Source organism: Ornithodoros turicata, chromosome 6 (assembly GCF_037126465.1).
Source record: "Ornithodoros turicata isolate Travis chromosome 6, ASM3712646v1, whole genome shotgun sequence".
NCBI lineage: Eukaryota > Metazoa > Arthropoda > Arachnida > Ixodida > Argasidae > Ornithodoros > Ornithodoros turicata.
The window spans coordinates 61,738,778-61,761,310 of record NC_088206.1 but is presented as its reverse complement, the minus strand read 5'-3'; positions in this window follow the sequence as shown (position 1 = coordinate 61,761,310).

Genomic DNA, 22,533 nt, shown 5'->3' with positions numbered 1-22,533 from the left:
GTATAGGCAGACATCTTAGGGACTGGCCCACCGACGCCAGTCCATGAACACAAAGTCCATTCATCCCATTTCATTCATTCATCTATTCATCCATTCGTTCATTCATCTATTCATTCATTCATTCCATTTCATTTCATCTCATTTCATTGGAAGCCTTAGAAGGTCAATACCGAAGAGAGTGTGACACAGATTTGTTCCTAAGTATACATACACACAGCAAAAAAAAAAAAGAGCACAGAGCAAATAAGAGCGACCAAAACTGCATGTCAGGGTAATTATCAAAGTAGTTTGTCTATAGTTGGTAGTCGACATGAAGTGTGAAGTGATAGCGGCTATGAACTCTTTGTGGTGAACAAAAGTGGAAATGTGGTGTGGAAGGCTGTTCCAGTCTGATGAGGTCACTTGCAGAAATGAGTTTGCGAAAGATGTTGTGCGGGATCGGAGCAACCTAACTTTATAATCGTGGTCAACTCTGCGGGATACGTATGATGGGGTAGAAGACAGTGAAGAGCGGACTGTCAGTTGCGGGCTATGTTATGGCCTTTTTTTTTTTTTTCTTGTTTCGGGTTCTCTAAGGGTACATTTAGAGGAAAGCCACATGAACGCTGAAAGGGAAACTTCATAAGGGGACAGATCCATCTGAGAAAAGAGATCAAACACATTGTACCAGCATACCTGTCCATCGTCATTTTCGTTGCATGTACCCATCAGGATAATATGTTGTTGTTTGACAAAAAAAAAACAAAAACAAAAAAAGCAGTAGCCGTTTCCCGCCGGGTAATTGCAGGGAACAATTGCATGCACCTTTCCTGCGCGGACACATTCGTTGCAGAGCACCACCTCGAAGCGCGCTTTAACGACACGAAATTACAGCGTGTCCGGTTGTGGGATATTTATAGATTTGCTGTTAGTTCGGCAGAGAAACGTAAGGTGTCCTGACACGCAGGACTGGAAAACCGAGCGTCCTGGTTTGAAAGGAAATGAAGAGTTGATTGATTAGTTAAAATTATTCGCACTATATTCCTAAGCTCTAACACTGCACTGTGCTGCCATCCATCCAAATTGCCTTGTAGCATGCACGAGAACTGTTCCTGCTTCTTCCGGAAACGAAAGGCTCCTCGTTGTATCACTATGGATCCCAGGATCGGCTGAGCTGGAATCGCTGTCTTGAACCTCACACAGCGTCAGTGTAAATTTTTCAGTCAAAGTTAGCGGCATCGCAGTTTTTGCGTGGTCCACAAAGCGACGATAAGAACATTCCAGAGCTCGAAAAAAGAACAGCTGCAACTACGTGTAAAGACGATGACTCAGGAAATTTGTCATTCATAATTTATGGCTCGCTGCCCCAGAGCACATTACTCAGCATGAGATATGAAATGATTAAGTGAAGGGTTAATAAACTAGGGTTCCGTGTTCGATTTATCCGACAAAGACGTTTCTTTGGGGTCCTAGTCACCGAGAGCTCACCAACAAATGTCATGCACTGATGACAGGCTGACGAGCTTGCCTCGAGTAGGAAGGGCAGGATAAGGGTGCAAGGCAGTTAAGCTCTCTTGACACTGTGCAGCAGTCTCACTTAACAATGCGCGAAGCATAGAATTGTTTTCTTGAAACGGTAGCTTTTTTTTTTTTTTTTTGTTAACATCAACGGCAGCTAGTTGTCGCAGCGCAGACGGTAATATGGGCCGTAAGCGAAAACTACCTTGCGACTCTGTCTAAGAATAGCCGGATTTCGAGATATTCACCTCACTTGGTGATCGTGATACATATGTCGTTGTCTGCGAATTCTGCCGCGTTTTTCATTTCTTTTTTTTTTTTTTTACAGTAAACTTTTTTGCAAGGCAGCCTCTTGCGAATGTGTTTCACAGCCATCCCGTTTTCTCCGAATTTCGGATACCAACCACGGTTAAACGGAAAAAAGGTTCAGAATTCTCGTGCGATAGTAACTCCGATGAACGCCTTCCGAATAAAACAAAAAAAAATTAACTCTTAAGACCTAGAGCCCTACATAGACATAACGCATGTCCATACATGTTACTCCCAAGGGTCGTCGTGTAACCTCTGTCATGGTGGAAACAAAGAAAAACGTGCAGGGGAAACGAAGTGTGTGCACACAGAAAGGACCGCACGGGGGCATGACATTCGTTGGCCTGGCGAGAAGAAGGACGTGCCTGCATCAGCTTCTGGTCCCGAGTAAACGCATGGTTCTGTCTGGCTCTCCTTCTGCTGGCCCCCCTTCTGCTGGCCCCTGGCGCTTGACTGCGGCTACTGGTCTTGTTATCTGGGTCCTGTCGCTAGGTCTAAGCTCGGATTCCTGCTGCTGGTCAGGATTCTTGGCTGCTAGCCTTGGTGTGTCGCCTCTGAGTGCTTCTGGTGCCGCTGGGCATCGAGTCTACGTTCCGGTGCCGCTGGGTCAAGTCCTAATTACAGGCCCGCCACCACCCAACTCTGTCGCATGCTGCCCTCTGTCCGACAATCCCCGAGGGCGAGGACTTTGTCCTCTTAAGTGCAATGGAAGTACTGTGGACTCACCTGCTGTCGCGTCGTTTGGCCCACACGTTGCTGTATCACAACCTATACATAAAGCAAGACCTAAGAGTCATCACATTATAGACTCATGAAACCCTCGTGACCAGATAATATCTGTGCACAAGAGGTAAGAGTCACGATATGAGCCCAGTTCAGCAGTGTACGGGGGACCTGTGCCCCTCTGTGACCAAACCATGGTGATTAGCGGTGCTGTACGATATCGAGTCAGGGACTAAGCACTAATGTACACGTGAACGGTGCCTCGCAGTGATATTAATCCGGTGATCCGGTCAAGTAGAAACTCTCTTGCATTGCCGCATAAATCACGGGCCATAATCACATGCTCAGTGTCAGCCAACGCAGCACAGATGGAGCATAAGAAAAATGATGATGATGATAATTGGGATGTTCTATCGCTATACAGGCGATCATACAGTCTCCTGTAGCTCGCGGCAATTTGGTGAAATTATAATAATGAGATTCACGAGGGCTGAGGTCCTGCAGTGTCCAGGAAAATTAAAAAAAACTGTTGCCCCGAGTAGGACCATGGCAATGTGGGCATTTGATTTTTCTTTCACTGTTTTGTTTTACCTCCGATAATCCATCAATCCACACCTTTGGAAAAGAATATGAAACCCTCGTACACGCTTTTCTGACCAGGCTTGTACAAGATACTCACAAAACGTATTTAAGTTAAGTTACTGAGATCCAGGCAAAAAAGTAATTGAGTACAGTACTAAATACTCAACTGGAAAAGTATTTGAGTAGAATACTATAAATACCGAGGAAAGTAACTCGTTAGTCGTTACTTACAGTTTGTGAAATTTGCTATCAAACAAATACGAACAAAGCGAAGACAAAAAAAAAACACCCACACAAATGGGATGACGATGTGGTGGGTTATCCTCCGCCGTTATGGCGGTACACTGCCCCATTGCGCTTGTGGAAGGGATGAGAAAGTGATGATGATGGAAAGGTGTCCTATTAGAGTTCGTCCATTAATCCAGTGCTGGAGAGGAACTCAGCAACAGCTCGTAGGCCTTGCATCAGATGTGAGGTGTCCGACCATGGCCAAGAAAATTTTGGCTGAGTCGAACTGGCGTTGATCGACGCGTTGGAGAGCAGTTTCCATGAGAGCGCGCTCGCGCTCGTACTGTCCGCAGACCAGGAGGACGTGATGGAGGTCACCGCGCACACCACATGTGCAACAGAGGCTGGAGGCGCCGACACCGAGGAGGTGTTTGAAAGCTGGTGTAAAAGCCACGTGAAGTCTCATGCGGTGGAATACTGTGGTAAAGGAACGCGGCATTCGACGGGTGAGAGTAAGGGACAATGTGGGGTCAACGGAGTAAAGCAGAGTGGGTGGTGATGTCGCGTTACCATTGAGACTGCATCGTGGGGCCAGTGAGGCTTGAGACGAGGTAACGGCGATCCCCCCGAGACAAGATATGATGGGGACACGGCGGGTGTACTGGTGCGCGCCTGCGGCTGTTCGATCTGCGTCCTCTGAAGAAAAAAAAAAGGATGTCGTTTGGATACTGTTTTCGTGTTCCCGCGATATCTTTATGGTACATGGTGTCCTCTTCGTACATCACGCCCGATAATGTCGCACGCGCAGATATCCGATGCGATGCTGTGGGGGGGAGGAGGAGAAGAAAGCGCCACATAAGACTTACATATAGTACATAAACGAGCAAGCCTTCTTCAACTAAATCAATCGTTTTAATCAACTGTTCAATTGAAGTATTAACGCTTATAGACGTCCTTGCTCGCCTTTACTCCATGAAACATCGCTCGTCTTGAAATATATGGCAGTCATGGGCTGCCATACTCCAACTGTTCATGTTCCCAGGCAACTTGAGGACTGTGTTGTGTTTGTCTGTTTGTATAGGGTTCCAGCCTCAGAACAATTACTTTACATCGTTCGTTTTCCCTGGCTTCGACGGACCTTGAGCATTCACCAACATACCTTTCAGGCCATCACATTGCGCCGCGTAACCAACTAAACCTAAACACCGCAGAATGACATGGGTACCCCGGAATGTCTCAGATGAAATGTGTGCACATGCGAGTGCATTGCGCCCAAGCAAAACAGAAGAAAGCAACCTTTTTCTCGACCTTTCTGTCTCCTGAAAAGAAATAAAAAGGAATATCTTTGCAGTAACTTAGGAAATGAGTGCATGTTCTTACAAAAAAAAAAAAGTTTTGAAGTCAAGGTACTAAATACTGAGTTTTAAATGTATTTATAAGACACAAAGGTAACAGAACACAAGCGTATTTCGGTTACGTACGAGTCTCTTTCAGACTAAATCCTGTATGATTGAGCACATGCACGCTTATCGAAAAGCAGCTTTAAAGGGCGGGTGTGACATACTTGTGCGTAACTGTACTCGATTTACTCAATTTTGTACTTTTGGGAGCAACTTGGCATCTTACACATATACTTTTAGTCGCTCTTGTGCCATAAAGCACCAAACATATACTTTTCAAAATGAGTATTCAGCTTTCTAACCTAAATACTTTTTGATAATAATTGGGGGTCTACGTCGTGCTATAACTGAGGAATACTTTTTTGGAAGTAACTTGTACTCATTCGGTAGGTTATTTGTAAGACATTTCATTTGTTTCTGTTTCTCTATTTTTCTTTTTATTCGCATAGGAAACTCCCCAAACATCGTCATCAAAATAAAGTTGTTGTTGTTGGGCGGTATGCACTTCTGTATGCATGCATGCATGCAGCGAGGAGGAGAACATCCTCCAGGATCGTACCACGGGAACAGGAGAGTGTTCGAGCAAGTATATCTTTCTATCTCCACTTTGTTTCAATTTTGACAGTAAATTTCACGAATTGTAACTCGTAAGTACCTTGAAAGCAATGAGGTACTCTTTGTTAAGTTGAGTTGAAAGAATGAAGAAAAAAAAATGGAGAGAGAGGCACTCATTACGAGAGCCGACAACTCCAGATCACTTAGCAAAACAAAATGCTTAACTACAATGACAGAGACACTCAGTCAGTCACTCGCATTTTTTAGAGCGTTTAGTACTCTACTCAAGTACCTTTCCAGGTTGAGAATTTAGTACTTTGCTCACTTTTTGCCTGGTACTCAGTAACCGTTAACTTAAATACTTTTTCGAGTGTCTGTATATAAGCATGGTGTGCCCATAGTCTGGTTAACCTCCTTTCATACCAGTAAGCATGTATCCTCCCCCATCCCCTCCCCCGGCAGCCCAGGTGCGACGCTGTAAGGTGCCTGAACGTGGTCGGACATAAAAGAAGGCGCCGTATCACATCTGAGCATAATCGTCGGGTCACGTATGTGGAATGCTGAACTTGACACTCCTATTCAACTCTGGCCCCTTCGTGACCTCACGGTGAGGAACAAAAAGAAGGGTAGCAATGTCATTTCGGGGCAGCTCGACGCCAGGTCACGTACACGACGTTCGTAGCACAATAACGTAGATCCTACCACCGGCTGTGCTGTCGGAGGTTTTCCCTGGGTTTTCCGAAGACTTTCAGGACGAATGTCGGCACAGCTCCCCCTGAAATCGGCCCAGGACGCATACTAACCTCCCGTGTCCCCCACTCCTTGCTGCTGTCCTCTCTCCATCTGTCCTCATCTGTACGCCGCTCATAGCCACAGTTGCTTCCCGGCGCTAACACGAAAGAAGAAGAAAAAAAAGAAAAATAGCGTCGTGTGTGACGCCATGAGTTCGTTTTCATTATTGAGTCAGGTGGAAATATCTCCTGCACAATATACGCCGCACGATTGAGGAACGTGTCCATCTGAACAATGATTTATCCAGACCCCCGCTACACCCCCTAACACCCCCTAAATGTTCAGTGACACCTCCCTAACTTTTTCGTCTGTGTACCCCCTACAGGAGGTGCCCTTGCGATTTCAGCCTTAGACACACGTCGGTGATATATTAAGGTATATAATGACGTAATTATAATCGTGACCCCCCCCCCCCCAATTTTTGCTAACACCCCTTCGTGCTTGGGATTTTGGATAAACCACTGCATCTAAAGACCCATCCGGTAATCCATGATGATCCATTCCGCTTTATTGGAGTCGGTAAGGGGCGATAGTCCTAATAGCAACGTCGGTGCCCCACACCTTACATCGCCGATAGGGCGCGTCAGAATAGGGGGAAGCAAGGCGCAAGGCAGCGATATCCCAATTCCACAGCCTTTCCCCTTTTATATTTCATTTTCCTTTTATTTTTCATTGTTCTGCCGATAAATCCCCTCCCCCTCCCCCAGCGATATCATTCCATGCGCCTGGCAAGGCACGAAAGTTTTATGCGGCGGAGTACTGTTTTCATAGTGTACACCAAAAATGATTTATTTGGTAACTAATTTAAATTACGTAAATTACAGCCAGAGGTAATGTGCAGATTTCTTACGAACTAGGAACTCTTAGATTACCATGGTCTCCAGACCTCGTAATTGGAGGCCGAAGGTCAGAGGAACAACTCCGATTGTTGCATTCGTTGAACGGGAGGACCCCGATATTCCCGGTTGCGAAATCGCCGATCTGGCTCAGTCGGTAGCGTGTTCGCCTTCTGATCCCGAGGTCGCGGGTTGGAACCCGGCCGAGGTGACGCCAGCAACTTGGCGGCAGGGTACAAGTTGCTTAGACACCCCCTCTTCCGCGAGGGACGTTAAATACGGGGTGCCGTGTGGTGAGCTTTCATCGCACGTTAAAGAACCCTCAGGTGGGCAAAAGCAATCCACAGACCGACCGCTGTGGCGTCGCTCATGATCTCAGTTGTCTCGCGACGTAAACCCCCAATTATTATGTATTAAAATCGCCGATCTCGAAATTCACGTTCTCGAAGCAAGTGAAATGAAGGAGAATGCTCCATTACTTCGTAAGATGGTATATGCTGTGTTTAAAAACGCGGCATCACTGTTTAACCACTTAAATTCACGGTTTTTCGCGGTTCAAGTCGTTTTAGCGAACGATAGTCGCACGTTAGCGACCGTTAGGCTTAACAGGCCGGACACGACGCAACAGCACGTTGGTTAGTTTATTATTAGGTTAGTCCAGCTCCGATGTTCGCATTTGTATGTCTAGGTTAGTCTAAGTTCGCTGTTTGTAGTCTATATATATATATATATATATATACTGGGCATTTTGCAGTCACATCACATTTATATACGGTAGTTTATTTTGCAACGGGGATTTCGATCACTTTATTTGGAAGTATATACACACCCCGTTAAACGTGTTCGTCGCAACGAGCTTTCGTTTTCCGCATAACTTTCGGCAGACAGCCTTTCACTTCTGTTCAGCGAGCACATCTGGCACGCGGCAGCACCATAAGGCAAACGCCGCGTGTGTGTGTGTATTCTTTGAATGCGCCATAGGACGTGTACTGGAATCACGTTAATCGTCAGCCACAGCTGCCTTTCGCGTCGGCTCCTTTAGAAGTCATCGCTTGTTCCGTTTACTGAAACGACGCCAACGACGTTGACAGCTTGCGCCACGCGAGAAACCGTCGTAACCGTCGTCTCTTAACGTCGCTCTTCTTAATATTTCCGCTCACAGTTTGTTTCTTCGTACTTCCTCTTCGACGAAAGTTTATTTCGGTTAATGTCCCCCCTTTTCTGCGACGTCTTTTGGAGATTTCCACTGCGGTGCTTGCATGAATCGCACTCGAAGAAGAGGGAGTAAGTTCAGCCCATTTTAGGATATGATGTGCGGCGACCGTCAGTCCCTTTCTGGAATGGCCGATGGGACAAGGACAAGGGACAATGAAGGACACTATATCAGGAACTTGGGGATGTATTGCAAGGGATTGTTTGCAGTGCTGGGTGGGGTGTAAATTTCAGGTCAGGGGACTACAATGAGGAACATTGGTGGTCCAGTGGCAGTGATGGGCAAAGTAACAGAAAAAGTGCTTCAAGTAAAGTATTAAGTAGTTGCAAGAATATGTGTACTTTAAATACAGTAAAAAGCCCTACGGGCGGTAAATACTGTAAGTAAACAACAAGGTAATGAAAATGTACTTGAGGTACTTTTTAAGTACCTACTTAAAAAGTACCTCAAGTACATTTTCATTACCTGTAACATGCAGTTCACAACATGCAACAAAACATGCTGGTTTCATGACATGCCTTTTAGCTGTTTACTGAGACTAATATGCACACAAATACGTTCAAATGCTACCTCTTAGCCGGACGCTTATACGGACGCTATCTGCACAAGAAACCAAATCGGAAGAGCACATAGAGGCGTGCGAATACGTCGCCTTTGACAGGATTGCGATTTTAGGATTGAGAGGATTGCGAGGCTCACAGAAGGACACTTCAAGAACTTCAGCCGAAAGCATAGCAAAACGTACTTCGAGTAAAGTAGAAAGTATTATTCAGCAGAATTACTTGAAGTAATGTAAAAGTACCCGCAAATGTACTTTAAGTCCCCATTTGTCCCCACTCTGCCCCTTTTCTTTCTCTTTTCGCTCTGAGTGTGGGCTTGAGAACGTATTCCGCGTGCTCAACGTCTGTGCTATACCTTGGCCGGTCCTATCCGCTTCGTTTGATTATGTGTTTGGGTGAGAATTGTCCTTTCTTTGGATGTCATTAGGAACGAGCGAAGTTTGACTTACTATATGAGCGTCCATGAAGCTCATGCATACGTCAAACAGTTGAAGTATTGTGATAGGAGTGGTCATTGTATTGTGCCTTTCAGGAAGAAGGTATAGCAGTGGTGATGATGTCCGTTTACGTCTCCAGTTAACTTTGCCATTGCATCAATGAGCGCACCGCGTACACCGTATACAGTGATAGCGTGGCACGAAGGTATGAGCCTTGTACTCGGTCCCCATCACGCCTTGATGACTGGTCTATCCCAAGACCCAGCATAAGATGGGGTTCTTCTCAGCTATTTCGAACATATTACGTAACTCCTGCGCACTAACCGTTGTGTAAAGCTCTGATTCATTGGAGACTTCAAACTAGCGACTGGTGCAGCACATTCTAGAGTGTAGGCACGGCTAAAATAATGAGTGGCGGACCTTGAACTCAATAGGGCAGACGCGATGTGGGAAGCAAAATAGAACACATGAACGCGAGAGATTCCGCCCCTATTTTCGTCTCGTACGGTTTGAACAGCTCTGGCCCTCGTTATTAGATAATACGAGTGAGACGATATAGTAATTCCCTGTTCGCTGATTTGATTCGATTTGTGCGAGTGTGTATGCCTCATCTTTTTCATCGTCATCCCACTGATATGCCCTGAGGTATGGTACCGAAATTGTTGCTGTGAATCACCTCATCACATCGTCATTCATGTAGCCACCGAGGGGTTGGGAGTGCACGATCAAGTTATAAACAGATGTTCAACATGCAGCCACAGAGCTTCGGCTATTCTTCCTTTGTATATGTACTTGCTGGCTTGCACTGCGGCCTCCACAGGTGGCGCTGTCACCGTGGAACACTGACGTCTCGCCGAGGCACATTGTTAGCCCCGACCCAAGATATCTGTGACTTCCCTGCGCCGAGCTGACGAGTTCCAAGTGGAACACCTAACACATCTAACCAAAGGGGACTACCTCCATTGGTAGCTCTACTGCTTGATGACAATACACACACTCTGTGGTACATAAGTAATTGTTGCGAATAAAACTTTTTCAGAACACGAAGTCTGTGACTCACCTAATCAGTCACCAATACAAGCTTCGAACGAAACAGCTGTCCTCGGTTGGGACTGCACGATCAGCTTATAAACATATGCTCAACGTGCAGCCACAGGGCTTCGGCTTTTTTCCTTTCTTTGTGTGCGTATATATGTATATATATACAAATAAAAAATAGCCCAAGCTCTGTAGCTGCACGTTGAGCATATGCTTGTACTTTTGTAGTATACAGCCGGCGATACGATTCGATCCCAGACCAGCCGCACTGAATCAGGCGACCGCATTGCTGACACTGACGCACCTGTTGCTCTCTATGCTTGCACCCTGACGAGCTAAAAATACTCCTACCAACTTCTTCCAAAAGAGGTGCGACGGAAGTTCAAGCTGAGTGTACCCCAAAACATTTTTGCCACCATTCTCTCCCTCCTTTCTACACCCCATGTGCATCGAGTGCCTTAAAATAGGCAGCCTTTCTCTCGTGTGGGCGACTCTACTATATGCACTTCGCTCTCCGTCGTTCTTTCTTTTCTCTTTCTCTCCCGCTTTCTCTCTCTTGCGTTTAGAGCACTTTTTACCTTTGTGTTTGGATACGTACTCGAAGACTGCATCTGAAAGGGGAGAAGGGTCGTTCAACCTTGCGTCACCTTGACACTGACCACGAAAGGAATCGTGTCTGCTCAGAAAAGGCCTAGTGAAAAACGGGTTTGTTTGAAATGAACACTTTATAGGTAGTGCCGACAGCTGAAACGATATAAAACGTGCACAGTGAAGTTTGAAGTACAATCGTGATGACGGCTTATCTCTGGATTCAGTCCAGCGTTGGCTCGGTCGTGGTCTTCACCGCAGGGTCACGTTTGAGGCCAGACCTGTTCTCCGACGTCTTTGATGCGTGGATTTATAGGGGGCGTTGTTCCTATTTCGCGTGCAGGTGATAGCGCACGTCGTGCAGAATACTAACAGCAGGCTTATGCTGTTCGAAGCGAAGGTGAGAAAAGTAGACAGATATATGTGCGAATATACAGCTGTCGCGGATACGGATCGTACACGCGCGAACACCGTGCGGATACTGTCAATCTTGTCGCCGATCAACCCTCGTTACTGCTCCATCAAAAGCTATTGATGTATAGCGCTCTGCCTGCCCTAATGCAAGATTTTTGTCGTATTTGTCACGACATTCTTAGTTTCTTTCGTATCAAAAACAGCAACTTTATTTTGAGATGATGAATGGGGGGTGGATATGTTTATTAAGAAAAAAGAAAGGAAAGGTCAGCGGGACGGAGGTCGGCTTGCTATTCCAAAAAAAGGAAAATTGGGGAAGAAAAGAAAAGGAAAAGAAGAGAAGAAAAGGGGACAGAAAAGAAAAGGAAAAAGGAAAGGTGAAGACAAAGAATGAATGGGGAGTTTCATCGCCACTTCCCCGATCATGCACTCGTTCATCCACGATCGGGTGGAGGAACAGGCCAGTGTTGTACATAGCGGCTCCACTAGTAGCGCCGCTACCGTATTCGCTACTTTTTTCAGTAGCGGATAGCGATCGCGCTACATTTTGCATTAGTAACTGGAAAAGCATTTCCGCTACAAATACGGGTCGGGGCAGACTCCTTCTCCGCTACCGTGCTACTTTTCATAATATGGAAGACGTGTAGAACACAGAGAAAAAGTGAGATAACGGTGAAGCAGAATTTCTTCTGGTCATTCCTTTTAGTTACTTGTTAATCAGGCAGACTCATGCACATTTGCGAAGCACACACGGCACACATTCGGCAACGAGATGCCTACGGTAAGGTGTTGCATAGAGAAGGGTACGATAGCGGAAAAGTAGCGACGTAGTATTTACGTTACTTTTCTGTGGAGTAGCGGGTAGCGGTGTTTCGTTACTTAGTTTTGGTAGCGGGTACAACACTGGGAACTGCCCAAGCGTCGAGCGCAAGGCAACTTGCGCATATCCCTTGTATGGTGCGGCGAAGCATCCTTCAGTGTGCGTTTGTGGCGTGCCGTGTGCTAAGAGGCGTAGGAAGTTCTTCATGGCAGAAGGGGGCGAGCCCTAACCCAACCCAAACCAACCTAACCTAACCTAGAGGACAGTACTACGGTGCATAGAGTTCTACATAGATTGAGAAGTGCGGCAAATGCAAAAATGGGAGCCATCAACACGCTCATTAGAAATGACTCGTCCAAGCAATTACCATGCAGATTCACAGAAAGGTACTTACCTGATAGGGAAGCTGATATTATACGAGGCACACCGAGACACTTACTATCATGGTTCACGATTGTTTTTCTTCTCGGTCAGCGTAACTTAGCGTCAAACTTCCAAGAAAACTTGTAGACTCTCTGCATAGATGGTGCTTTCCATCATTCTAGTCCGCGTGCTCGTCTCCAGCAACTTCATCTTCCCGAGTTTGCAGTGCGTTGTCGGAAAGAGAAAAGGGACAGACCACACATCCCACAAGGACGTTGCCAAGCTGATCTCAGGTCAGAGGTCACAGGGTAAGGACTGAGCCAGCTTTTATTTGTCATCCGGGAAACTGAAAATAAACTATCCAGTAAACTTCACAATGTTCAAAAGAGTTCAACCACGTTCAACCATATACAACTGCCCACAGAGGGAAAGTCAACGTCCGAATGCTGGCAGGTGTAGCCTTATTTATCTCTTGCGGTCTGCAACGGACAAAAGAGACGCGGACGGGAGCGTGGGCGGTATCATGATAGTAAGTGTCTCCGTGTGCCTCGTATAATGCCAGCTTCCCTATCAGGTAAGTACCGTTCTGTGAAACTGATAATTATACTTCGGCCCCCGTCGACACTTACTATCACAGTTTCCGATTGCTTGTTCAAAGCCAGAACATTCCGTCCAAAGTCGCCACATGGGTTAGACGGTCTATTGTAAAACCGATTGAATGTGGAGGTGGATGTCCAGTACGCCGCTTCGAGAATTTGGTCAACTGTGACGCCCAGTTGAGCCGAGCCGCTTTTGATGTGGAGGCACCGCGAGTCGAGTGTGCTGAGAAGTAGGTAGTGTCAATGCAAGCTTGTGACAAGGTGCGTTTAATCCAAATAGCAATTGTGTTTTTGGACGCCCCTCGGAACGGTTTCTGTGTTGTGATGAACAAACAAAACGTATCTGATCGAAGGAAGGCAGTTTTCTGGAAGCAAGCCACTGCACACTGGATCGGATATGTAAGTCCGTTATCAGGAACGGAGGGCGTGACAAGACTAGGACGGGACTTACCCGGCCGTGATGTCTTCCTCAAGCCGTCTAAAGCCCACTCCCAACCATCGGGAGAGCGTTTGACGCCAGCTATCGACAGCAGGCTGAGGTCCGAAGACCTCGAAGCAGAGACCAGGGCAAGAGGTCCAAAGACATCTAAACAGAGACCAGCGCGCAAGAAGTGTCGCCAGCGTATAACTTAGCTGTTGCTGTGAAAGATCAGAACTTGGGCATAAATGAGCAAGGAAAGACGTGACTCGGTTGACAGACCAGGTGAAAGAATAACGGAGCGTTGGAGGGCACGAATTAAAATGCCCCGCAGAAGGCGAGAAATTGCTGGATGTTCGCTGATCGAAACATCTTGTACTGGTGGAAGAAACTGGGACAGGGCGGATTAATAACAGCAGACAGTGCGATAAGCTAAACCATTCTGGGAAAGAAGGGAAGCCAAGAAATTTAGGATTTGAGCTAAAGATGGAGAAATGCATCAATCTGTCGTTCACCACACCGGCGAATCCATTTTCTCCAGCAGTAAGCATACATTGATTCGGTCTCCGTCTCCAGGAAGCCTCGAGGAGGCGGGTTGTGCCTTCCGAAAGCGCGTCAAGAGCCTCGGGTGGCTTGCTAACTTCCAGGCTGCTAGAGTTGGGCTTCCTGTTTTCGTGAGCGGGTGGGGCTGGAGAATCTCGGAGGAGGCCTGTTAGCGCCGGTAGGAGGCGAGGGTGGTCGCCAACGAATTGCAACAGAAGAGGGTACCATGGCTGTGTACGGCCGCACTGGGGCGATCGTGACCAAAGTAGATGGTCGTTCGCATAGCTTCCCTACTAAACAGAACGGCGGGAATGCGTATAGTCCTTGTTTGTTCCAGGCCTGAGACAGAGCGTCGACTCCCGCCGGAAAAACCAAAAACCCGAAACCGAAAAAGAGCCGAAAAAGGGGTCGGGTTTCCAACTGAAGTAATGGGGGACCTGGAGGCTGGAGCAATGTGCGAAGAGGTCCGTTGAAAAGGGCCCCACAGGTGTGATATCTTCTCGAATACTTCCGGTAGGAGATTCCAACTGCTTGAGTCTCGGAACGTCCGTGGCGCCTTGTCCACCTGAACATTCGGAGCGCCTGGAAGGTGCCGTGCGCGAACTCAGGTGCCCTGCTTCAGACACCAGTCCCACAGACTCTTCGCCACTGCACATACATGCATTGAAGGTAGACTGCTTTGTCTGTTTATGACTGCAGCTGCTGCGACGTTGTCCATTTCTAAGGCCCTTCTTTAGGCGTTCCGCAAAAGCGCGTAGAGCCAAAAACCCTGCCATCAATTCTAAGACGTTGATGTGTACTGTCCACATGCTCGGATTTCATTTGTACCCTGTGGTGACACTGCCACAGCAAGCAACCCACCCTAGTACCGAGCTTACCAGCTGGATTGTCAGCACCACGGGTGGGTCGTGAATCGGTCGTGCCACCTTATTCTGAAGTGCGTCTCGCCCCGAAATTAGTTCCAGCCGGGACTGCGGGTCTAGTGTAATCATAGCCCCGCATGGCTCGTGCAGGGAAACTTGTTTTTGGAGATGTTGTATCCCGCAAGTGGAGAGGTGCCTGAAACACAGCTGGAGAAGTGGCAATGAGCTTCCCGATAAACGTCCTTAGGACGTCTATCTCAACCTGGGAGTTGTCCAAAACTGACAGGATGTCGCGCAAAAGGTGATCGACCTTCCGACAAGGAAGGCTTAAGTTCATCTTTGGAGACTGTCGATTGTGAAGCTCCAGAAAATGAGGCACTGGACAGGATGAAGTTCCGATTTCCTCCAGTTGATGACAAACCCGAGCTTTTCGCGGGTCGAGAGAGTCAGGTGAAGCTGAGTCAGGAGAGTTTGGGGCTCCTGATATAGTAGCAGCATATCGTCCAGATATATGGCCATACGGACTTCCTGAGCTCGCAGGAACGCCACAACTGGTTTCAGTAAATTGATGAATACTCTGGGAGCCGATCTGAGGCCGAGCGGTAGTGCAGTCCACTGAAAAAGACTGTTCTTGCAGTTGAAACAAAGCCAAGGCCGGTCCGAGGGTGAAACGGTATACGGCGAGGTACGCATCCGCCAAGCCTATCCTCACCATATAGTCATTCGGCTGTACGAGAGGGCGTAGTGAATACTAGCCTTCGATCTTGAAGTGCTCCTGACGAATGAACAGATTAATCGCCATTTAGAATCAGTCGTACTCCTCCGTCCTCCTTGAGGATAGTGAAGACAGGCTCGTCTTCGACGTTCGACTCTAGTCTCCCCGGCCGAGTTACGGTGGATGAATTATTCGATTGCTCGAGAACAATGCCGCTGAGCAAAATTCGAAGTTGCACCCAACCAACTTGGCGTAGATGTATCATCTGCTGGGGAGGCGATAGGAGCTGACTGTGTAGTCACCCGGTTCTCCATCGGTATTGTAGCTGCAGGGGCGGAGAACCCCGAGTGAGGGCATTCCGTAGTTAATGGGTGGGGCTCCCCATGAGCCGATCGCTCAACCTCAAAGCGGGCATCCATTCGCAGGGATAGTCCCCGGTCTGCCTTGTTCCGGTCTGCCTTGTTCAGATAGCGTCACTTCTGTCTCCGCCTTCGGAGACAAATGTTCCAGGATCTTATTAACAACGGGGTGAGTCCCACCAGGACGGCTTCTACGGCTGTGAGTCGCTCCTCAAGTGCCATAGCGTGGAGAGGTCGCAACCTAAAGGTGATCACAAGGAGCAGTGAAGAATTAGCTCACTGCTCATTAGCTCATTAGAATTAGCTCACAAACAGATTTGTATGTGTTTCCAGTAGCTCATGCAGTAGGTCGTATATAAAGTCACCCGTATGAGGAACAACCCAGCTCACGTGGCTCAGTGGTTAGCGTGCTGGCCATGTCACGTCGAGACTAGGAGGTGCCTGCGTTCAAGTCCCGGTGCCGGCTGTGCTGTTTGGGGTTTTTCCTGGGTTTTCCTCAGACACTTTTACGCATATGTCGGCACAATTACCTTAGAAGTCGGCCTAGGACGCCGTTAATCGTGACCTTGCCCACCTCCGTGAGGCCGACAATAGCGAGCTCTTTCAGATGCTGAACAGGCCCATGTAATAGGTGTGCGCGAGTCTCGGACGCGAGTCAGTATTTTCTGGCTTGTGTATTTCGGTTGCTGTGCGGAGGTTAACTGTCATTACAGTTTGTAACTTTCTTACTGCCGGGCGCATTAATCTACGACTCAGGTTCGTGGGCTAGAAACCCTCAGGTCCGTCGTGGCCTAGAGTCCTCGGGTCCGCTGGTGCTTAACGCCCTCAGGTCCACGCGCATCGGACACACCGGAAGCTGCCCCATACAACTAGATTGATTAGTCCCTCATATCAAATTGAATCTCGCCACGAAGGACCTACGGGTTCTAGGTCCCGACGGACCTGGAGGTTCTAGGCCTCGACGGACCTGAGAGTTTTAGGACACGACGGACGCCTGGCCCCGCGGGTTCGAGGCCACGACAGACCTGAAGGTATTATACCTGAGGTGTAAGAGGACCTGAGGGCGTTAAGCACCAGCGGACCCGAGGACTCTAGGCCACGACGGACCTGAGGGTTTCTAGCCCACGAACCTGAGTCGTAGATTAATGCGCCCGGCAGTAAGAAAGTTACAAACTGTAATGACAGTTAACCTCCGCACAGCAACCGAAATACACAAGCCAGAAAATACTGACTCGCGTCCGAGACTCGCGCACACCTATTACATGGGCCTGTTCAGCATCTGAAAGAGCTCGCTATTGTCGGCCTCACGGAGGTGGGCAAGGTCACGATTAACGGCGTCCTAGGCCGACTTCTAAGGGAATTGTGGACTACACAAACAATAAATTAACAAAAAAAAATAATACCAATAGTACAGGGAAACATAACAGAACTGGGAATTGGCGTACCGAAATGTATGACCTCCTATGTCCCGCATTGGGATAGGAGGAACATGGTCACATTATTTAGCTATAGTTTTGTGAGGACGAAGAAGAAGCCGTTTAGCCCTAACCATTCTCTCATGGTGGACGAATGGCAGAGAGAGAAGAAGAAGAACGCCACGAACGCTCGTCCTTCCATTGGGATTCTTCTGCTCTGCTCTATGTCGGCTAATGCGTCTCGCTTGTCCGTTCGGGACCGAAAAATTCTGATTGTCATTTTCATTGCAGCATTCATCACATTGGTCGTCATCTACACATTGTGGCTGTATCTAAAAGCCGGTAAAGGCACCGACAGCCCGAAAGATGTCTTCTGCTGTCCAGATCTGGAACGCCTTCTCTGGCAGTCTGCAAACACCAGCATTGACCCCTGCAAGGACTTCTATAGCTACACGTGTTACAACTGGGACCTGGCAGAGGAGTCGACTCTACTCGACAAGTTTTTGCTCCACGGAGTTTACATTTCAACAGCAGAGCCAACAGCATTGCGAGTCGTGCCATTGCGGATTACTACAGTGAGTGCATGGGCGCGCTCAACGGAGAGGATATGGGGCTCGCAGATGCTGTCAAAGCTGTCTTTAGGGCATTGAGACCGCCGCCTAGCCAAACAGCCAGGAACTTTCTCATGCGTGTCACTATTCTGTACAATATGGTGCCTGGCATCAAGATCGCTCCCGAGAATGTCGGTGACGAAGTACACCTTGCGGTCATGCTTCATAATAGAGGCAGCAGCGGTTGGCGTCTTCCGAAGCCACTATCAGTACGGAGACCGGGACTGGCTGTGTTCAACGAAATAACATCACGGAACGTAAGCTTAGACGTACTGCAGTTAACAGTAAGCACATCCTTCGTCGGCGGGCGAAATGTGTTCGTAAACAACGAAACCACGCTCGGCCACATCCTTCCCAACGTTGGCCTACTAGACTGGAAAAGAAATTGGCGGTTGTACAGCACCATGGACTTCCCGCAACGTCTTACGTCCGTGCGTCTTCCAAGTGACGCTGTAACATAAACTTCACTATGTGACATAGAAAATGAGGGGATTCATGACATCCGCACCTCTCTCTCAGGTCTGCGTCTCTGTTCAACACTACAGGAATAACGCACAAAAACCCATGATACGGAATACGTTGGGACACCTGGGAGATTGCGGAAACATTTTATACATAAAAAATATCAGCCGTATTATATTTTTATAGATAATTACGTTAAACTACTTCGGTGAAGTTCTTTAGAACGGCCCGGGTGACCAGGTAAGCAGTGTATATATGCTGCTTTTGTTTCGATCCAAATTTTTCGCTATAAAACTACTATGAAAGCATCGCAGAAGCCATTCACCATCTCACAAAGTTGTTGTTGTTGTTATTTTGCATGTTGGCTCTATGGCATGGCAGACATACTGTCGAAAAGGGTTTACAACTACTAGATTACCTAAAGGGAATTACCTAAAATTCATTAACTAATGTTTGAATCACGAGTTTTCCGGTAAATGTCAAACAGCAGGATTGGAGCCACTCAGTGTTTAAAGCCAGTCTTTTTTTTTTTTTTTTTCGATCCTAAACGAGCACCTATAGCTAGATTAGGTAAATTTTGCGATGCAAATTAATCAAATTCAAAACCAAGGCCATCAAGAGAGCAGGAAGGAAGCGAACTTTGGTGTCGTTTTCATGTCCTCACAACGAAGAGCTCACCACTATGTCTCGTGGTTGGTGAGACCCTTCGGGGCACTTCATCGGACCAGCCTCCTTTTAGTGCATTCTGTGGATCCTTCATTTCCTCTCATTTCGATGCTTCAGCGGCTCATCAATATTTTAATTATCTCAATGGTGCAAGCGAAATGGAAAATGCGAAAAAACTGCCGCAACAAACGGCGAAAACCAGCAAACGACAAAACGAGAAGGCGAGGTTTGGACATACGCGTATCATCTCATTGGCCAAGAAAACATCGCTCTCTCGAGCTCTCGTGAGCGCCGCGAAACGCCGTGGAGAAATTTCGGCAATCTCTGCGTAGGAAGACGGCGTTATGACCAATACTGCTGATATTGTATTATTGCATCGAGGTAGCTATCACCGACCTAGGAATCTAGCGCCACTATTGTGAACGACCGGCGCCTGTGTGTTCCCGGATCATTGGGCAGGCATGTAGTGTATAGGAGGCTATGGTTCGGCATGTCGAACTTTAGGGCGCGGCGTCTCTCACAGAACGCCGGATATGCACCTCCACTTCCACCGCCTATAAGAGACGTCGCGCCGGGCGTCTGCAAGAGGGAACTGGGCCGCACCACGCCGTACAGCCGTACCATGCCCTACTACTAAGACCTACTACTAGGAGACAGGAAGACTGCTTTCAAGGCGGCTAGCCCTAGATTGGACAGGACCTTGCAGTTTTCAGCAACAAGGGCAGGCTTCCCCTAAAGAGGCTCCTTCCTGCCCATCCAAGGGTGTCTTTTTGTCGCCCCTTTTCCATGCGGGCTCAGGGCGCAGACGCCAGCAAGAACGCTTTCGATTCTTAATGGGGTTGGAATATCAATCCGGCGTTGCATTTTTGCTGCTCTTAAAAGTGTCCGTTTTCATTTATCCGATTCCCCGTCGCGGTATAGTTTCGCTTCTCCGCTACACTCCCCTCACACATAAACATACGCAGTGGCGTATCTAGGGTGTGGCAGGTGTGGACAGGTGCCATGGGCGCCAGGTGAACAGGGGCGCCATTATATGGTCGGGTGTGAATGTGCCAGGTCGTGCACTCAACCTGGCACATTCATAAATGATCTAAATTAGAGAGGTTGTATGTGAAACCTAGTGCGGAACACACGAAAACGCATCCCCAAGGACATCATGTTAACCACGAGGTAGCTAAACTGGGCGCGTGACGTATTGACGAGAACGGGGCACCGTGAGCAAACCGAACCAGCTCAGTGAGCGACTGTCACGGCCGAGACCGAGGCAGCCTAAACAAAAGGGAGATCCCAGTACCCTGTACGGTTACTCGGGACGCGACAGCAGCATTTGAGGATGTTTAGGTAGCAAGCCGATCGCAGCAGTGGGACTTTGAGAGAGATATCTGAGCAAGAAAATCGACCCGACGAAAAGAGTTCGTATCGGGCGGACCAACGAGAGGGTCGACCTGAACCCGTGTGTCGGGCTGGGGCAGGTGTAAAGGTGTAGGGGCGATTTCGGCAAATTTTACACTTTAGATGTTGACGGCAACGAGCTGTACGAAGAAATTTTGGACTGCAGAATGTTGCTCGCGAGGCGTACAGAAAACAAAATATCGAGACCCGAAGAGCTTCTTGAATTTATTGTTCACTATGGAGATGAGAATGTCTTCCCGAACCTTCGGGTTGCGGTCCAGATAATGCTTACGATCGCGGTTTCAATTGCCAGCTGTGAGTGGTCATTTAGCAAGCTAAAGCTGATACTTTCGTATTTAAGAGCATCAATGGGCCAGGACAGGCTTTCCGAGCTTGCTGTCCTAAGTGTTGAACGAGAAGAAACGAAAAAAATTGATTTCAGTGACATTATCGACAAATTTGCAGCAGCAAAAGCCAGAAAGGATATGTGACGTTAGTGGGCCATCTGCATGTGTAGTAGTTCTGTGGATTTCATTAAAGTATTTACAAAACATGACCAACTGTGTCCTCGATATGTGCCTGAACAGGGGCGCAGACTCACTGGTTGCCATCGGCGCAGGTAGCTCTAGATACGCCACTGAACATACGCGTAGTAACGAGGTAGGACAGAGTTTGCGTTGCGCGAACCGAGCAATGGCGTAGTCCACGAAGTATAGACGAGATGGGAAAACGACAGTGACGAACTCTGAATGGATATGATCTTGTATTTTGTTCAACTGGCGTAATATTTCTGAGTGTATTCTGTTTCGAAAAGAACGTTAGTATTTTCTACACCGGGAGCACACAGACAGTAAAATAGGCGGAAGGGCGGAGAGTACATCCAAACGTTTCTGCAAAGTCGGGAATACCCAAGAGTACCTTATTCGTCGAAAGAGCTTGCAGTTTATCTCTCGTTTTCCCGCCACATTCAGGACCAAACTCATGTAGAATATTTTACTACTGGTCATATTAGCGGCACTCCAAGAGCCGATCACCGTCCGCCAGTTTCCATGTCTGGACGTGATGGCCTCGACGGTTTCCAGCTTAAACCTCCAAGTGACCACGTAACGGTGATCGTCAGAACAGTTTCGAAACTGCTCGAGGGCGAGGACAGTTGGTTGGCTGTATCCTGCCAGGTTGGAGGCGATATTTTCCCATAGAAACGCAAATGAGCTTCCCACAACAGCCATGTTAACCAGTGGGTCAGCTCCCGCAGAGAAGTTCATCGCAATGTACATGGCGGGTGAGAGGACGAACATGGCCGTCGGCCCAACTTGTTTCCACGAGTTCCTCCTCTTGAAAATACCGTACGGGTAGTAAGGAATACGGAATCTCTTCTGGTCTGAAGTTCGACACAGAGTGAACGTGTTCGAGCAAGGCCAGTTTCCTGTTCCAGGAGCCAGTTACATCAACAGGGGGCGCAGTGTCTCTAAGGTGCAGGTCCAGAGGGAAATATATTCGGGCTCACGCGAGTTGCAGACGGATAACGTCGACATCTTCGGCTATAAACAGTGTCGTAGCACGGCCAACTATTTCTGCGACTGTTTCGCCGTAGATGGTGCGAGTGCTGTCATCCTTGTGTGGATCCGCGAGCGCCTCCGCGATAACAATGTCCCACAGAAGGTGTAACATGTATGTCAAAGCTCTGCAGATATCCACCGTATGAGAATTTGCATGCTGTAAGCTGTACCGATCGTATCGCAACTGAACGGCCGCCTCAACCGTGAGCAATGCAAACCTGGCAGGTTGCGGTCCGTTCACCATATAAGTGAACTACTGCCGCAGTAATGTCAGGTTACTGAGAATGACTTGTTGCGGGAAGTCCGTGGTGCTATACAACCGCCAATTTCTTTTCCAGTCTGGTAGGCCAACGTTGGGAAGGATGTGGCCGAGCGTGGTTTCGTTCTTTCGAACACATTTCGCCCGCCGACGAAGGATATGCTTACTATTAACTGCAGTACGTCTAAGCTTAAGTTCCGTGATGTTAATTCGTTGAACACAGCCAGTCCCGGTCTCCGTACTGATAGTGGCTTCGGAAGACGCCAACCGCTGCTGCCTCTATTATGAAGCATGACCGCAAGGTGTACTTCGTCACC